This window comes from Nycticebus coucang, chromosome 5, assembly GCF_027406575.1.
Source record: "Nycticebus coucang isolate mNycCou1 chromosome 5, mNycCou1.pri, whole genome shotgun sequence".
Lineage (NCBI taxonomy): Eukaryota > Metazoa > Chordata > Mammalia > Primates > Lorisidae > Nycticebus > Nycticebus coucang.
In genome coordinates, this window is record NC_069784.1 from 54,144,555 (window position 1) to 54,159,446 (window position 14,892).

The 14,892-nt window shown below is 43.9% G+C and overlaps 1 protein-coding gene and 1 pseudogene across 4 annotated transcripts in view; one reads left to right on the forward strand and one right to left on the reverse strand.

Moving 5' to 3' along the window:
• Positions 1-14,892, forward strand: part of RPRD2 (regulation of nuclear pre-mRNA domain containing 2) — a 98,464-nt gene that overhangs the window by 32,147 nt on the left and 51,425 nt on the right. The gene's annotated exons all lie outside the window — the stretch shown is intronic.
• LOC128586427 (ADP-sugar pyrophosphatase-like) lies at positions 3,158-4,165 on the reverse strand (annotated as a pseudogene).

Below are 14,892 nucleotides of genomic sequence, written 5' to 3' on the forward strand. Positions count from 1 at the left end.
AGCCCCGGCCAAACTGCAACAAAAAAATGGCCGGGCGTTGTGGCGGGCGCCTGTAGTCCCAGCTACTCGGGAGGCTGAGGCAGGAGAATCGCCTAAGCCCAGGAGTTCGAGGTTGCGTGAGCTGTGTGATGCCACGGCACTCTACCGAGGGCAATAAAGTGAAACTCTGTCTCTACAAAGAAAAGAAAAAAAGAAATCCAAAGAAGGCTTGGCACCTGTGGCTCAAGTGGCTAAGGCACCAGCCACATACACCTGAGCTGGCGGGTTTGCATCCAGCCTGGGCCCATCAAACAACGATGATGGCCGCAACCAAAAAATAGCCGGGTGCCTGTAGTCCCAGCTACTTGGGAGGTGGAAGCAGGAGACTCGCTTGAGCCCAGGAGTGGGAGGTTGCTGTGAGCTGTGATGTTACAGCACTCTACCTAGGTCAACAGCTTGAGGCTCTGTCTCAAAAAAAGAAATCCAAAGAAAAAGCCCTGCAGGGGCGGCTCCTGTGGCTCAGTGAGTAGGGCGCCGGCGCCATATGCCGAGGATGGTGGGTTCAAACCCAGCCCCGGCCAAACTGCAACAACAAAAAAATAGTCGGGCGTTGTGGCGGGCGCCTGTAGTCCCAGCTACTCGGGAGGCTGAGGCAAGAGAATCACTTAAGCCCAAGAGCTGGAGGTTGCTGTGAGCCGTGTGACGCCACGGCACTCTACCGAGGGCAGTAAAGTAAGACTGTGTCTCTACAAAAAAAAAAAAAAAAAGAAAAAGCCCTGCAGGTACTTCCAAAGCTGCTTACTTCTCCACATGATTTTCCTCTGGTTGCAGAACCTGTTCATTCCTTTCTTAGTTATTTATGTTTTGCAGTATTTTCTTGATGTTTTTGTTTCCTCTTTTGCTCCCTCTCCCTGGCCTTAATTATTGTGGCCAATATCTAAGAAGTACAGCACTTGCTACTAACAGTGGAGTAAAGGCCAAAAAAAGGAAGCTGTATGGATCCTTTCCACAGCATACTTGATGCCAGCCAGATATTTTGGTAGCAGTCTTAGGAAAATTCATCTTTTTTTTTTTTTGCAGTTTTTCTGGCCGGGGCTGGGTTTGAACCCGCCACCTCCTGCATATGGCGCCCACGCCCTACTCCTTTGAGTCACAGGCACTGTCCCAAGGAAAACTCAACTTAAGTAGTGATCTAACTTTATCCTGGCATTAGTGACCCAGATTTGTGTGGTTACCTGTTCCCAGTAAAAATGAGAGGGACTAACGGGAAGAATATAGATGGTTGTAAAAAACCAAACCAAACCAGAATCCAGAACAAATGCAGACATAACTATTAGCAATGACAGGGTGAAAGACATAAAATAGGGAAGTGGTGACTAATGCTTATCTAGGTCTTTGGCCTTTAGTTCGCACAGTGAATTCAGGTGGGAGGAGATACACAGTAGGAGTAGTTTCTAGACATGGGACAATTCATGTCAGAAAATAAAAACTGGGCGGTGCCTATGGCTCAGTGGATAGGGCTCTGGCCCCATATGCTGAGGGTGGCAGGTTCGAACCTGGCCCCGGCCAAACTGCAACAAAAAATAGACACTGTGGCAGGTGCCTGTAGTCCCAGCTACTTGGGAGACCGATGCAAGAGAAATTGCCCAAGCCCAGGCGCTGGAGGTTGCTGTGAGCTGTGACACTATGGCACTCTACCTAGAGTGATAAAGTGAAACTCTGTCTTTAAAAAAAGAAAAGAAAGAAAATATAAAAACTGAGGGTGCTGAAAGGGGATTGTTTATTATTGCTTTGCTAATTGAGGACATTAAAATGTACCTTGTTTTGTAAAGGGGTTTTTTTTTTTTTTTTGTGGTTTTTGGCCAGGGCTGGGTTTGAACCCGCCACCTCCAGCATATGGGACCGGCGCCCTACTCCTTGAGCCACAGGCGCCGCCCTTTGTAAAGATATTTTAATGACCAGGGAAGTAGAAAGAAAATAATTAAAAAACTTTTAATTTGTATACATTTTGCTTTAGAATAAATAAGCTGCATTTTTTTTTTCATTGTCAACAAACCAGGGAAATTTCATTACTGTCCAAAGCCAGAATTTAGGAACTAATGTACCAGGCCATACTGTTTTCTTGGAAAATTTCTTCATATATTAGATAAATAGAGACAAAAATCAGAGCACAGTATCTAAAAGTGAAAACAGGTTAGCTGACATTATATTATAAGAATTTTATGGAAAATTCTTCTAAGTTTTTGTAAATATATACTTTTGTAATTTCTGGTCTTAGATGGACTATACACATATGGTGGTAATGTTGCTATTGAAATGTTGATGCCAGGCACAGTGGCTCATGCCTATAATCTAGCCCTCTGTGAGGCTGAGGAGAGTAGCTTGCCTAAGCTCACAGGCTGGAGACCAGCCCTAGCAAGAGCCAGAACCCATCTCTAAAAATAGCTGGGTGTTGTGATGGGCGCCTGTAGTCCCAGCTGCTTGGGAGGCTGAGGCAAGAGGATCACTTGAGCCCAAGAGTTAGAGGTTGCTGTGAGCTGTGACGCCATAGCACTCTACCGCGGGGGACAAACTGAGACTCTGTCTCAAAAAAAGAAAAGAAGTCAAATAATATCCTTGTTAAAATACTGTTTTCTCTCTTGGGGCGGCACCTGTGGCTCAAAGGAGTAGGACGCCGGTCCCATATGCCGGGGGTGGTGGGTTCAAACCCAGCCCCGGCCAAAAACTACAAAAAAAAAAAAAAAAAAGATGCTGTTTTCTCCCACGTTATTCCTTTTAATGAGAACAGAATAGAGTTATTCCTTTTATGGCCCCAGATAGAGTTCTGTGGTGGCTGCCTAGTTCACAGCAACCTCAAGCTCCTGGGTTCAAGCTATCCTTTTGCCTTAGCCTCCCAAGTAGCTAGGACCACAGGCACCCACTACAACGCCAGGCTAATTTTTCTTTTTCTATTTCAGTAGAGACGGGGTCTTAAGCTCCTGAGCTCAACGGATTCTCCCACTTTGGCCTCCCAGAGTGCTGGGATTATAGGTGTGAGCCACCGTTCCCAGTCACAAGTTATGCTTTTTTTTTTTTTTTTCTTTTGGCATTCTGTGATGCCTTTATTTTCTGAAAAAGCTAATTTTGAATTTACATTAAACTATGTTACATTTAACTACGTTAAATACATTAAACTACATTAAATACACTTCTCCTTAAGTGTGGAGAAGGCCTGGTAGTCTTGTTTATAAAAACATGGCCTGTATTGTCTGTGGCCTTTAAATTTCAGGAAGGGCACTTGGACAGGCTTCATGTTTGCATGTTTCAGCAGCAGCAGAGCGTAGGAATAGACTCTGGCATCCACTGTGAGATGCTCTGTAGCTGCCAGAGTATCAGTTCTCTTCACCGGGTCATTCTTTGGTAAAGAAATTACTTCCACAAATTCTCCACCCCTGGCTTTGGCTTGGGTCGCACATTTTCTGCATCATCTCCATTAACGGTTACCATCACAACGTGTATGGTAGTTTGACAAACCTGGGTCCATACAGACAGCTGGAGAACATTCAACAACATCACCCTTGTAGCCAATTTCCTCATCAAGCTCTTGGAGAGCAGCTGCTTCTGGGCTTTTGTCATCATCTATGAGACCTGCAGGGAACTCCAGGCAGTAGCTATTCATCCATGGTTGGAAATGTTTCATTACAATGATTCACTCGTAATGAAAAGTTCTCTGCAACACAGGGATAACCACTACACCATCAGCAGACTGTCCCTTCCTGGTTGTGCGCTTCACTGTTCCCGGGTTCTCGTTTTACCAGCAGGATCCATGTGAGTTGTTTTTTCAAGCTTGACCCATTTTCCTTCTGCAATTAATTCCTCAGAGATAATACATTGTTTGGCATTCTGAGAAGAATCTGTTGGTTCTTAGTTTTCCATTTTCAAACTAATTAGTTCTGATAGTCCTCAGGTGAGACGTCCACGTGGCGGTGAAGAAGGGAAGTGGGACAAAAGAAGGAAGGACGAACCTGAGACAGTAGTTTCAGCAGATGCTGGACCAATGGTTGGAGACACTGGTGCCCTACAAGTTATTCTTTTCTTGATTTTTGTATTATCTCTTCTTACCTACTAGAGAAGTATAAGGTATGAAGGTTGAGGCAGATTATTTTGATATAAACTTGAGAGTGTAATTACCAAGATATTCGTAAAAGAGTTGATGTGATGTATTCTAAATGCACAATAGAAATATTTGGTGGGGGCGGCGCCTGTGGCTCAGTCGGTAAGGCGCTGGCCCCATATACCGAGGGTGGCAGGTTCAAACCCGGCCCCGGCTGAACTGCAACCAAAAAATAGCTGGGCGTTGTGGTGGGCGCCTGTAGTCCCAGCTACTGGGGAGGCTGAGGCAAGAGAATCGCTTAAGCCCAGGAGTTGGAAGTTGCTGTGAGCTGTGTGATGCCATGGCACTCTACCGAGGGCCATAAAGTGAGACTCTGTCTCTACAAAAAAATATATATATATATATATTTGGGGGAATGATTTTGTTTATGTCAACCACACTAGTGTTTCCCTTCATTAATTTGAATAATAATAGTCCTGCTAATATAATATTAATTGAAGATGAAAGGGAAAAAAGTGCTTTTTTTTGGTTACAAGTAAGCCTAAATGGATAGTCCATCAACAAATATATATTAAGGGCGGTGCCTGTGGCTCAATGGGTGGGATGCCGGCCCCATATAACGAGGGTGGCGGGTTCAAACTCGGCCCCAGCCAAACTGCAACAAAAAAATAACCGGGTGTTGTGGCAGTTGCCTGTAGTCGCAGCTACTTGGGAGGCTAAGGCAAGAGAATTGCCTGAGCCCAGGAGTTGGAGGTTGCTGTGAGCTGTGATGCCACAACACTCTACCGAGGGCAATAAAGTGAGACTCTGTCTCTACCCAAAAAAAAAAAAAAAAAATATATATATATATATATATATATTAAAAGGCTAGTTTGTGGGGCGGCTCCTATGGCTCAAAGATGGTGGGTTCATACCTGGCCCCGGCCAAAAACTGTAAAAGGCTAGTTTGTGTATAGTTCTAGGAAGATAAAAAAGAAATAGAAGATATTCTGTTTTCAAAAAGTTAACAGTCAGCTGGACACAGTGGCACACACCTGTAATCCTAACACTGTGGGAGGCGGAGGCAGGTGGATTGCTTGAGAAAGGGAGAACTCATCTCAACTGAAAATAGAAAAACTAGCTGGGCATCTCATTGGGTGCTCGTAGTCCCAGCTATTTGGGAGGCTGAGGCAAGAAGATGACTTGAGCTCGAGAATTTGAGGTTGCTGTGAGCTATGATGTCCCGGCACTACCCAAGGCAACAGATTGTGACTCTGTCTCAAAAAAAAAAAAAAAGTTAAAAGTCTAGCCAAGTGAAAGTTAAATGAGTTTAGAGCAAAGAAAAAAAGAAGGGCTTTCAAGAGCTTTCATTGAGGGTCAGGAGTTTGATGTGGGTTTTGACATAAGTATTCAAATAAATGAAAGGAGAGTATGAGCATTTTTTGTTGGAAGTAATACTATGAACGCTTTTTTTATTTAAATCCATGAGCATAGTCTTTGGCTATCTGACCAACATTTGAGTCTTGCGTAAACAGAATTTGGGTTATAATCTCTCTTTTTTTTTTTTTTTTTTTTGTAGAGACAAAGTCTCACTTTGTCGCCCTCAGTAGAGTGCCGTGGCGTCACACTGCTTACTACAGGTATCCGCCACAACGCCCAACTATTTTTTTGTTGTTGTTGCAGTTTGGCCAGGTCCGAGCTTGAACCCGTCACCCTCGGTATATGGGGCCAGCGCCCTACCCACTGAGCCACAGGTGTCGCCCATAATCAACTTTTAAAAAACATTTGTTGGGTGGTGCCTGTGGCTCAGTGGGTAGGGTGCTGGCCCCATATACTGAGGGTGGCGGGTTCAAATCCAGCCCCAGCTAAACTGCAACCAAAAAATAGCCGGACGTTGTGGCGGGCGCCTGTAGTCCCAGCTACTCGGAAGGCTGAGGCAAGAGAATTGCTTAAGCCCAGGAGTTGGAGGTTGCTGTGAGCTGTGTGAGGCCACGGCACTCTACCAAGGGCCATAAAGTGAGACTCTGTCTCTACAAAAAAAAAAAAAAAAACATTTGCTGATTGAATGATACGTGCAGTTACTATTCTGCATAGTGATTAGGTGTAAGTGACACACATAAGTCTCTACACTTAGTATTACTATCTTATTTTCACCGAAAATAAGACATCCTCCGAAAATAAGACCTAGCACATCTTTGGGAGCACACCTTAAAATAAGACACTGTCTTATTTTCGGGAAAACAGGGTACATGCAGACTAAACGTCTGAGGTCAGTTGGAAAGAAAACAGTCTTAAAACTGTAGGACTTTGCAGACTGGATGGGCTTCTGATTGACAGTCTAGATGTTTTAACACTTCAAAGATGTTAGGAACCGCAACAGTGCAGCGGAGTCCAGGGTCTGGAATTAAAAGAATCTTCTTTTCCCCCCATTTTCAGGGGCCACAGTTAAAGAGAAGAAGCTGTCATTATACATACATTGATTTAAATTGATTAGTTTAATCTAATGACTCTCCTCGTACTCGACTTGATACATAACTAGCTTAGAAGGAAGGAAAACTATCAAAAAACAACTGTAACTGAAATATTTGACTTGCTTTGTGACAGGTACTATAAACATTTCTCTTTTTTTTTTTGACAGACTCTTACTATATCACCCTCGGTAGAGTGCGGTGGCATCAGAGCCCACAGCAACCTCAAACGCTTGGGCTTAAGCGATTCTCTTGCCTCAGCATTCCTGGTAGCTGGGACTACAGGCGCCCGCCACAACGCCCAGCCATTTTTTAGAGACAGGTCTCACTCTGTCTCAGGCTAGTCTCAAACTCGTGTGCTCAGGCAATCTACCCACCTCAGCTTCCCAAGTGTTGGGATAACAGGCATGAGCCACCTTACCTGGCCCACTATAAACATATATTACATGTACTGTGTATTATTTATTCCTTGTGGTATAAAGCCACTTTGCTCAAGGAGCTCGTTGTCTGGTGAGGAGACATTTATCGGTAGTAAATGGATATTTTCAACTTAATAGTGAAAAGTACAGTATCTGTGTACAGCGTTTTAGCATTATTGAGGAAAGGTATAAATGTAGCAGCATTGGGGTATTTTCTTTAATTTTAATTTTTTTTCCTTTTTCTTCTTCTTCTTTTTTTTTTTTTTTTTTAAGGACAGTCTCACTTGGTTGCCCTGGGTAGAGTGCAGTGGCATCATATCTCACAGAAACCTCAAACTCTAGGGTTCAGGCGGTTTTCTTGCCTCAGCCTCCCAAGTAGCTGACACTACGGGAGCCTGCCACAATACCTGGCTATTTTTAGAGGCAGGGTCTCTCCCGGGCTAGGTCTGGTCTTGAACCTGTGAGCTCAGGCAATCCACCTGCCTCCGCCTCCCAGAGGGCTTTTTCTTTTTTTGTGACAGAGTCTCCCTCTGTTGCCCAGACTAGAGTGCTGTAGTGTCATGACTCACAGCAACCTCAAACTCCTGGGTTCAAGCCATCCTCTTGCCTCAGTCTCTGAAGTGGCTGGGACTACAGGTGCCCTCCACCACACCTGGCTAATTTGGCCTTGCTCTTGGTCAGGCTGGTCTCGACTCCTAAACTCAAGTGATCTCTCCCCTTCACCTCCCAGACTGCTAGGATTATAGGCATGAGTTACCACACCTGACCATTTAATGTATTATTTTGAGTATGTAAATTTATGCCCAAGGCAGGTGTCAAAAGATGTACAATAGAAAATCAGCTCCTCTATCATGACTGTCTCTGGGTCTTGATCCCTTAGTTTCCTTGCCTAGGGACATCACTATTAGCAATTTCTTCCCCTTCTCCTTTCCTTTCTTTTCCCTTCCTTTTTTTATTTTTGAGACAGGGTGTTGCTCTGTCATCCTCGCAAGAGTGCAATGGCATCATCCTAAGCTCACTGTCACCTTAAACTCCTTGGGCTCAGGTGATCCTCTGCCTCAGCCTCCTGAGTAAGCTGAGACTACAGGTGCGTACCACCACACCTGGCTAGATTCTTTTTTTTTTTTTCATGGTGGAGACAATTAGTGTCTCACTCTTGCTCCAGCTGGTCTGGAATGCCTGGCTCTCAAGCAGTCACTTTGGCCTCCCGAGGTGCTAGGATGGTAAGTGTGAGCCATAGCACCCAGCCAACAGTTTCTTATATGTCCTCCTACAGATAATTCTATGAATGTAAAATATATATTTATTCTTTTACACATACTGAAGCATGTGAGACCCACTGTACTTTGTCCCCATCCCCACCCCCCGCTACCTTATATATTGGAGATCTTTACATATGAACTATAGAACATCCTTGGGGTTTTTTTGTTTTGTTTTTTCTTTCTTTCTTTTCTTTTTTTCTTAGAGACAGAGTCTCACTTTGTTGCCCTTGGTAGAGTGCTATGTTGTCACAGTTTACAGCAACCTCTAAATTTGGGACTTAGGTGATTCTCGTGCCTCAGCCTCCTGAGTAGCTGGAACTACAGGCGCCTACCACAACGCCTGGCTATTTTTTGTTGCAGTTTGGCTGGGGCTGGGTTCGAACCCACCATCCTCGCTATATGGGGCCGGCACCCTACTCACTGAGCCATGGGCTCTGCCCTGTTTTTGTTTTCAATCTATGTACTATTCCATTGTATTGTAGTAACTGATATATTTAACCAAGCCCCTGTTAATGGACTTGTGGGGTATTTCCAGACTTTTGTTGAAAACAGTGCTGCTGCAAAGAGTATCTTTGTACAACGGTGGTCTTTGTAAATAGGAGTAAGCATATCTATGGGGCAAATTCCCAGTTTTCTGAAGAATGTATTGAAGTGTAGTGAAACCAGAGACAGAGATTCGTTATTTGGAGGTTTGTCGTACTAGTGATAAAGAATTAGGGTTACTTCAGTGAGGTACTTGAAGGCGTGGGCAGGAGAAAATGAATTAGATGTTACGTATTCTGTCAATTCTAAAATCTCCTTGTTCCCATTTTACCATGTTTGAAAGCAGCAGATACTTTTCTATTTTTTTTTTTTGAGACAGAGTCTCACCATGTCACCCTTAGTAGGGTACTATGGCATCACAGCTCACAGCAACCTCCAACTCTTGGGCTTAAGCGATTTTCTTGCCTCAGCTTCCCAAGTAGCTGGGACTACAGGCACCTGCCACAACGCCCAGCTATTTTTTGTTGTTATTGTTGTTGTAGTTTAGCAGGCCTGGGCTGGGTTCGAACCCACCAGCTCTGGTGTATGTGGCTGGCGCTCTAACCACTGAGGCATGAGCACCAACCCAGGTATCTTGTATTTCATAGTTTCATTCAATCAATTGGAAGTACTCTTTTTGTTTTCCCTAGTGACAGGATCTCACTCTGTTGTCCACACTGGAGTGTTGTGGCATCATCATAGTTCTCTGCAGCCTCGAACTCCGGGGCTCAAGTGATCCTCTGGCCTCAGCCTTTCAAAGTGCTAGGGTTACAGGTATGAGCCACCATGCCTGGTAGAAGTACTTTTTAAATTTCTAGATGGTACATGATCTAAACAACAGTATTTTAAATGCAGTGACATACTATAGCAAAGAGGTAGGATTGACTTGACAGGACCTAGATGTAGAAAATAAGAGGAACCAGTTTGGCACGTGTAGCTCAGTGGCTAGGGCGCCAGCCACATATACCAAGGGAACCAGGTTGGAACCCGGCCCGGGCCTGCCAAACAACAATGACAACAACAAAAAAAAATAGCTGGGTGTTGTGCAGGGACTATAGTCCCAATTACTTGGGAGACCGAGGCAAGAGAATCTCTTAAGCCCAAGAATTTGAGGTTGCTGTGAGCTGTGATGCCATGGCACTCTACCCAGGGGGACGTAGTGAGACTGTCTAAAAAAAAGAAATAGAAAATAAGGGGAACCTTATAAGAGTCAAGAGAATAAAAGTCAAGGTTGATGCAGCTTTTAGTACCGTATTTTGTTTTCTTCACTTTTAGTATTTTTTTAGTATTTAAACCATTTTTCTTTTGTCTGCACGTCTTCCTATTTGATGATGATTACATTGATTTTGTGAATTTAATAAACCAGCTCACCTATTAGTGGATATTTGGGTTCTAATTTTCTTTTGACTGGTTTAGATAATCGATAACACTGAACAATTTTCTGTTTAGAATTTGAAGTAATTTGAATTTAGTAGATTTCTAGATTGTATATAATAATATTTAACTGATAGTCCAAGTAGTAAATTCTTTTAAGAAGCTAGTTGATAAACACTTTATGAATGTTAACAGACTACTTTGAAATTTTTAGTTTAGACGTGGCTCTTTTAATATATATTTTTTAATTAAAAAAAAAAAAAAGATGGGCGGCGCCTGTGGCTCAGTGAGTAGGGCGCTGGCCCCATATGCCGAGGTTGGCGGGTTCAAACCCAGCCCTGGCCAAACTGCAACAAAAAAATAGCCGGGCGTTGTGGCAGGCGCCTGTAGTCCCAGCTGCTGGGGAGGCTGAGGCAAGAGAATCGCGTAAGCCCAAGAGTTAAAGGTTGCTGTGAGCTGGGTGACACCACCGCACTCTACCCGAGGGCGGTACAGTGAGACTCTTGTCTCTACAAAAAAAAAAAAAGGTGGGGTTTTGGGTGGTGCCTGTGGCTCAGTTGGTAAGGCGCCGGCTCCATATACCAGGGGTGGCAGGTTCACCCTGGCCCAGGCCAACTGCAACAAAAAAATAGCCGGGCGTTGTGGTGGGCGCCTGTGGTCCCAGCTACTCGGGAGGCTGAGGCAAGAGAATCGCCTAAGTCCAAGAGCTGGAGGTTGCTGTGAGCTGTGGGAGATGAAGTGAGACTCTGTCTCTATTAAAAAAAAAAAAAAGATAGGGTTTCAGTCTGTCACCTAGTTGAGTCACCTCAAACTCAAGTGATCCTTTTACCTTAGGCTCCAGACTAGCTGGGACTACAGGCCTGTACCACTATGCCTGGCTGAGTTGTTTTAGTTTTTGTAGAGATGAGGGTCTCACTGTGTTGCCCATATCCGTCACAGATTCCTGGCCTCAAGCATTCCTCCTGAGTAGTTGGGATTACAGTAGCCATCAGGCCCAACTCGATGTCTATTTTAGTCATTTTATTTTATTTTATTCTATTTCATTTATTTATTTTGAGACAGCCTCACTTTGTCGCCCTGGGTAGAGTGCTGTGGCATCATAGTTCACAGCAACCTCAAACTCTTGGACTCAAGTGATCCTCTTGCCTCAGCCTCCCAAGTAACTGGGACTAGGCAAGCCCACCGCAACACTTGGTTATTTTTAGAGACAGGCCTCTCTCTTGCTCAGTCTGGTCTCGAACTTGTAAGTTCAAGCAATCTACCTGCTTCGGCCTTCCAGAGTGCTAGGATTAGAGGCGCGATATTGTATTCATTTTAATTTAGGGATTTAGGTTCTAAATTTAGTATATAAAATGAAATTAGGCTTGAAAATATTTGAAGTTGGTATTTTTTTTTGAGACAGAGCCTCAAGCTGTTGCCCTGGGTAGAGTGCTATGGTGTCACAGCTCACAGCAACTTCCAACTCCTTGGCTTAAGCAATTCTCTTACCTCAGCCTCCCAAGTAGCTGGGACTACAGGTGCTCACCACATGCCCGGCTATTTTTTGGTTGTAATTGTCATTGTTGTTTGGCAGGCCTGGGCAGCTGGGCTGGATTCTAACCTGCCAGCTCTGGCATATGTGGCTGGCACCTTAGCTGCTTGAGTGAGCTACAGGTGCTGAGCCTTGAAGTTGTTTATTAATTACAGTATTTATGATTATTTGATAGAGAGCCTCGAGCAGAAATATATATGTGTAGGATAGATACTATATTTATTACTATATGTGTATAATTGCATAGGATAAATTATATTCAGGGATTAAATCAATTGACTATTTCAATGCTTCAAACACCAGCAAATTTAGGGAGAGTCAAACTTCTTGTTCTTCTCTCATTATTTTTGTGAAGATAATACTACTTACTCCATTTCTTCATTGGTATTTTTCTGACCCATGATGAAATTTCTTCCTGATATTTATAGTGGTTTTTCTTTCTTCAGTTAAGTGCAGTCTGAATGTAATAGATGTAAAAATCTAGAAATCACTGCTTAGTGTGTTTTAAATTGTATGCCATTCTGAGTAGTGTAATGATTTTTTGTGGTACTCCACCCGAGCCTTTGTCCAGGGTTTCTACACTTTTCACCTGCTTTTAGTCTCTTAGGGCAAGCTCTGTTATCAGATTGACTGTTGCTGTATAGCAGTGCTTCCTTTCAAGTAACTTTTTTTTTTTTTTGAGATAGTCTCAGTACTTCACCCTGGGTAGAGTACTGTGGTGTCACAGCTCACAGCAACCTCAAACTCTTGGGCTGAAGCGATTCTCTTGCCTCAGCCTCCCAAGTAGCTGGGACTACAGGCGCCCCCCACAACGCCTGGCTATTTTTGGTTGCAATTGTCATTGTTTAGCAGGCCCGGGCCAGGCTTGAACCCGCCACCATACGTGTATGTGGCTGGCGTCCTTACTCACTGAGATATGGGTGCCAAGCCAAGTACCTCTTATTTTACTTAATAATGGCCCCAAATCCCAAGAGTGGTGATGTTGGCAATTCATACACACCAAAGAGAATCCATAAAGTGGCTTTAAGTGAAAAAGTAAAAGTTCTTAATTTACTAAGGTAAGAAAAGAAAATTGTACGCTGAGGTTGCTAAGATCAACAGTAAAAATGAATCTTAATTTTCTATCTTTAGGCTCAGTGCCTGAGGCTCAAGTGGCTAAAGCGCCAGCCATGTACACCTGAGCTGGCAGGTTCGAATCCAACCAAAAAATAGCCAGGCGTTGTGGGCTGGTACCTGTAGTCCTAGCTACGTGGGAGAGAGAAGCAGGAGAATCGCTTGAGCCCAGGAGTTGGAGGATGCCGTGAGCTGTGATGTCACCACACTCTACCCAGGGCTACAGGGGACTCTGTCTCCAAAAAAAAAGTTAATTAATTAATAAATCCAAGTGTCTAAATCTTCTATATGTGAAATTTTGAGGAAGGAAAAAATAAATTTGTATTAGTTTTGCTTTTGCACCCCAAATGCAAAAATTGTGGCCATAATGTGTGGTAAGTGCTTAGTTAAGATGGAGAAGCCATAAATTTGTGGGTGGAGGTTATGAACAGAAATGTGTTCCTGGCTGGGCTCGGTGGCTCACGTCTGTAAAATCCCAGCACCTTGAGAGGCTGAGGTGGGTGGACTGCCTAGCTCAGGAGTTTGAGACCAGCCTGACCAAGCCCAAGACTCTGTCTCTACTAAAAATAGAAAAATTAGCCAACCATTGGGACACATGCCCAACTAGTCAGGAGGCTAAGGCAAGAGGATCACTTCAGCCCGAGAGTTTACCCAGGGGGACAGAATGAGACTCTGTCTCAAAAAAAAAGATGGGTTCCAGCTAACAACAATTGCACTTTTAGACATCCAATAGGCATCTTGGAACATATAACCTAAGCATAAAGGGGGTGTTGTTGCACTTGCCTTCACCCCTGATATTCTTTTTTTGTTTGTTTGTCTGTTTGAGACAAAGTCTCACTCTGTTGCCCTGGATAGAGTGCCATCAGATCATTTCTCACAGCAACCTCAAACTTGGGCTCAAGCAATCCATCCATCTCAGCCTCCCAGAACGCTAGGATTATAGGTGTGAGCCACTGCCCTGCCACCATTCACCCTGGCTAAGTACTTAGAAGTGAATGCTTTTTTTTTTTTGCGATTTTTGGCCGGGTTTGGGTTTGAACGCACCACCTCCAGCCTATGGGGCTGGCGCCCTACTCCTTTGAGCCACAGGCGCCGCCAACAAGTGAATTCTTACATGCTAAATGCAAACGACAATATGACCTCTAGTAACCTGTATCTCTTGATATCTCTAATTTCTGATTAGGATATTATGTGGTGCATGTGGTATTCATATCATGCTTTTGGTTGTTGGGGGTGGCCCACACAGTGCTAGGGTTCCCATAACATGATGTTATTGAGTTGTACATCGTTTCTCAGCCCCAACAAGAACATCTCATCAGAGAAGGAGTTTAAAGTACACTGTTAAGTTTGCTAATTGATCTGTCCCCCAATCAATATATATATATTTTTTTTTTTTTTTTGAGACACAGTCTCAGCTCTGGGTAGAGTGCTGTGGCATCACAGCTCACAGCAACTTCAAACTCTTGGGCTTAAGCAATTCTGTTGCCTCAGCCTCCCAAGTAGCTGGGACTACAGGTGCCCCCCACAAGATGCAGCTATTTTTTGGTTGTAGTTGTCATTGTTGTTTGTTGGGCCCGGGCTGTATTCGAACCCACTAGCTCTGGTATATGCGGCTGGCACCCTAGCCACTTGAGCTATGGGTGCCGAGCCTGTCCCCAGATAAATTTAATTGTAAGTCTGAACCCTCAAGGAAGAAGTTATGGTACTCTTTTTTTGTTGTTGTTAATTGAGACAGAGTTTCACTTTGTGGCCCTCTATAGAGTTCTGTAGCATGATAGCTCACAGCAACCTCAAACTCTTAGGCTTAAGTGATGCTCTTGCCTCAGCCTCCCAAGTAGCTGGGACTACAGGAGCCCACTACAACGCCCAGCTATTTTTTTGTTTGTTTGTTTGGCAGGCCCCAGCCGGGTTCGAACCCACTAGCCCTGGTGCATGTGACTGGTGCCTTAACTACTGAGCTATGGGCTCTCAGCCTACAGTACTCTTTTTGAAGAAATAATATTTAATTTAATAAACAAAGGAAGCATCTCTGACTTCTATACAGTATAGCACCATTTGTTCAGTGTTTTAAGTTCACAAAAGAAACAGAAAGTTATAGTATTTAGATCTAAAAGGGACCTTAGAAGGCTTTTGAAGCTATTTGTTTTATAGA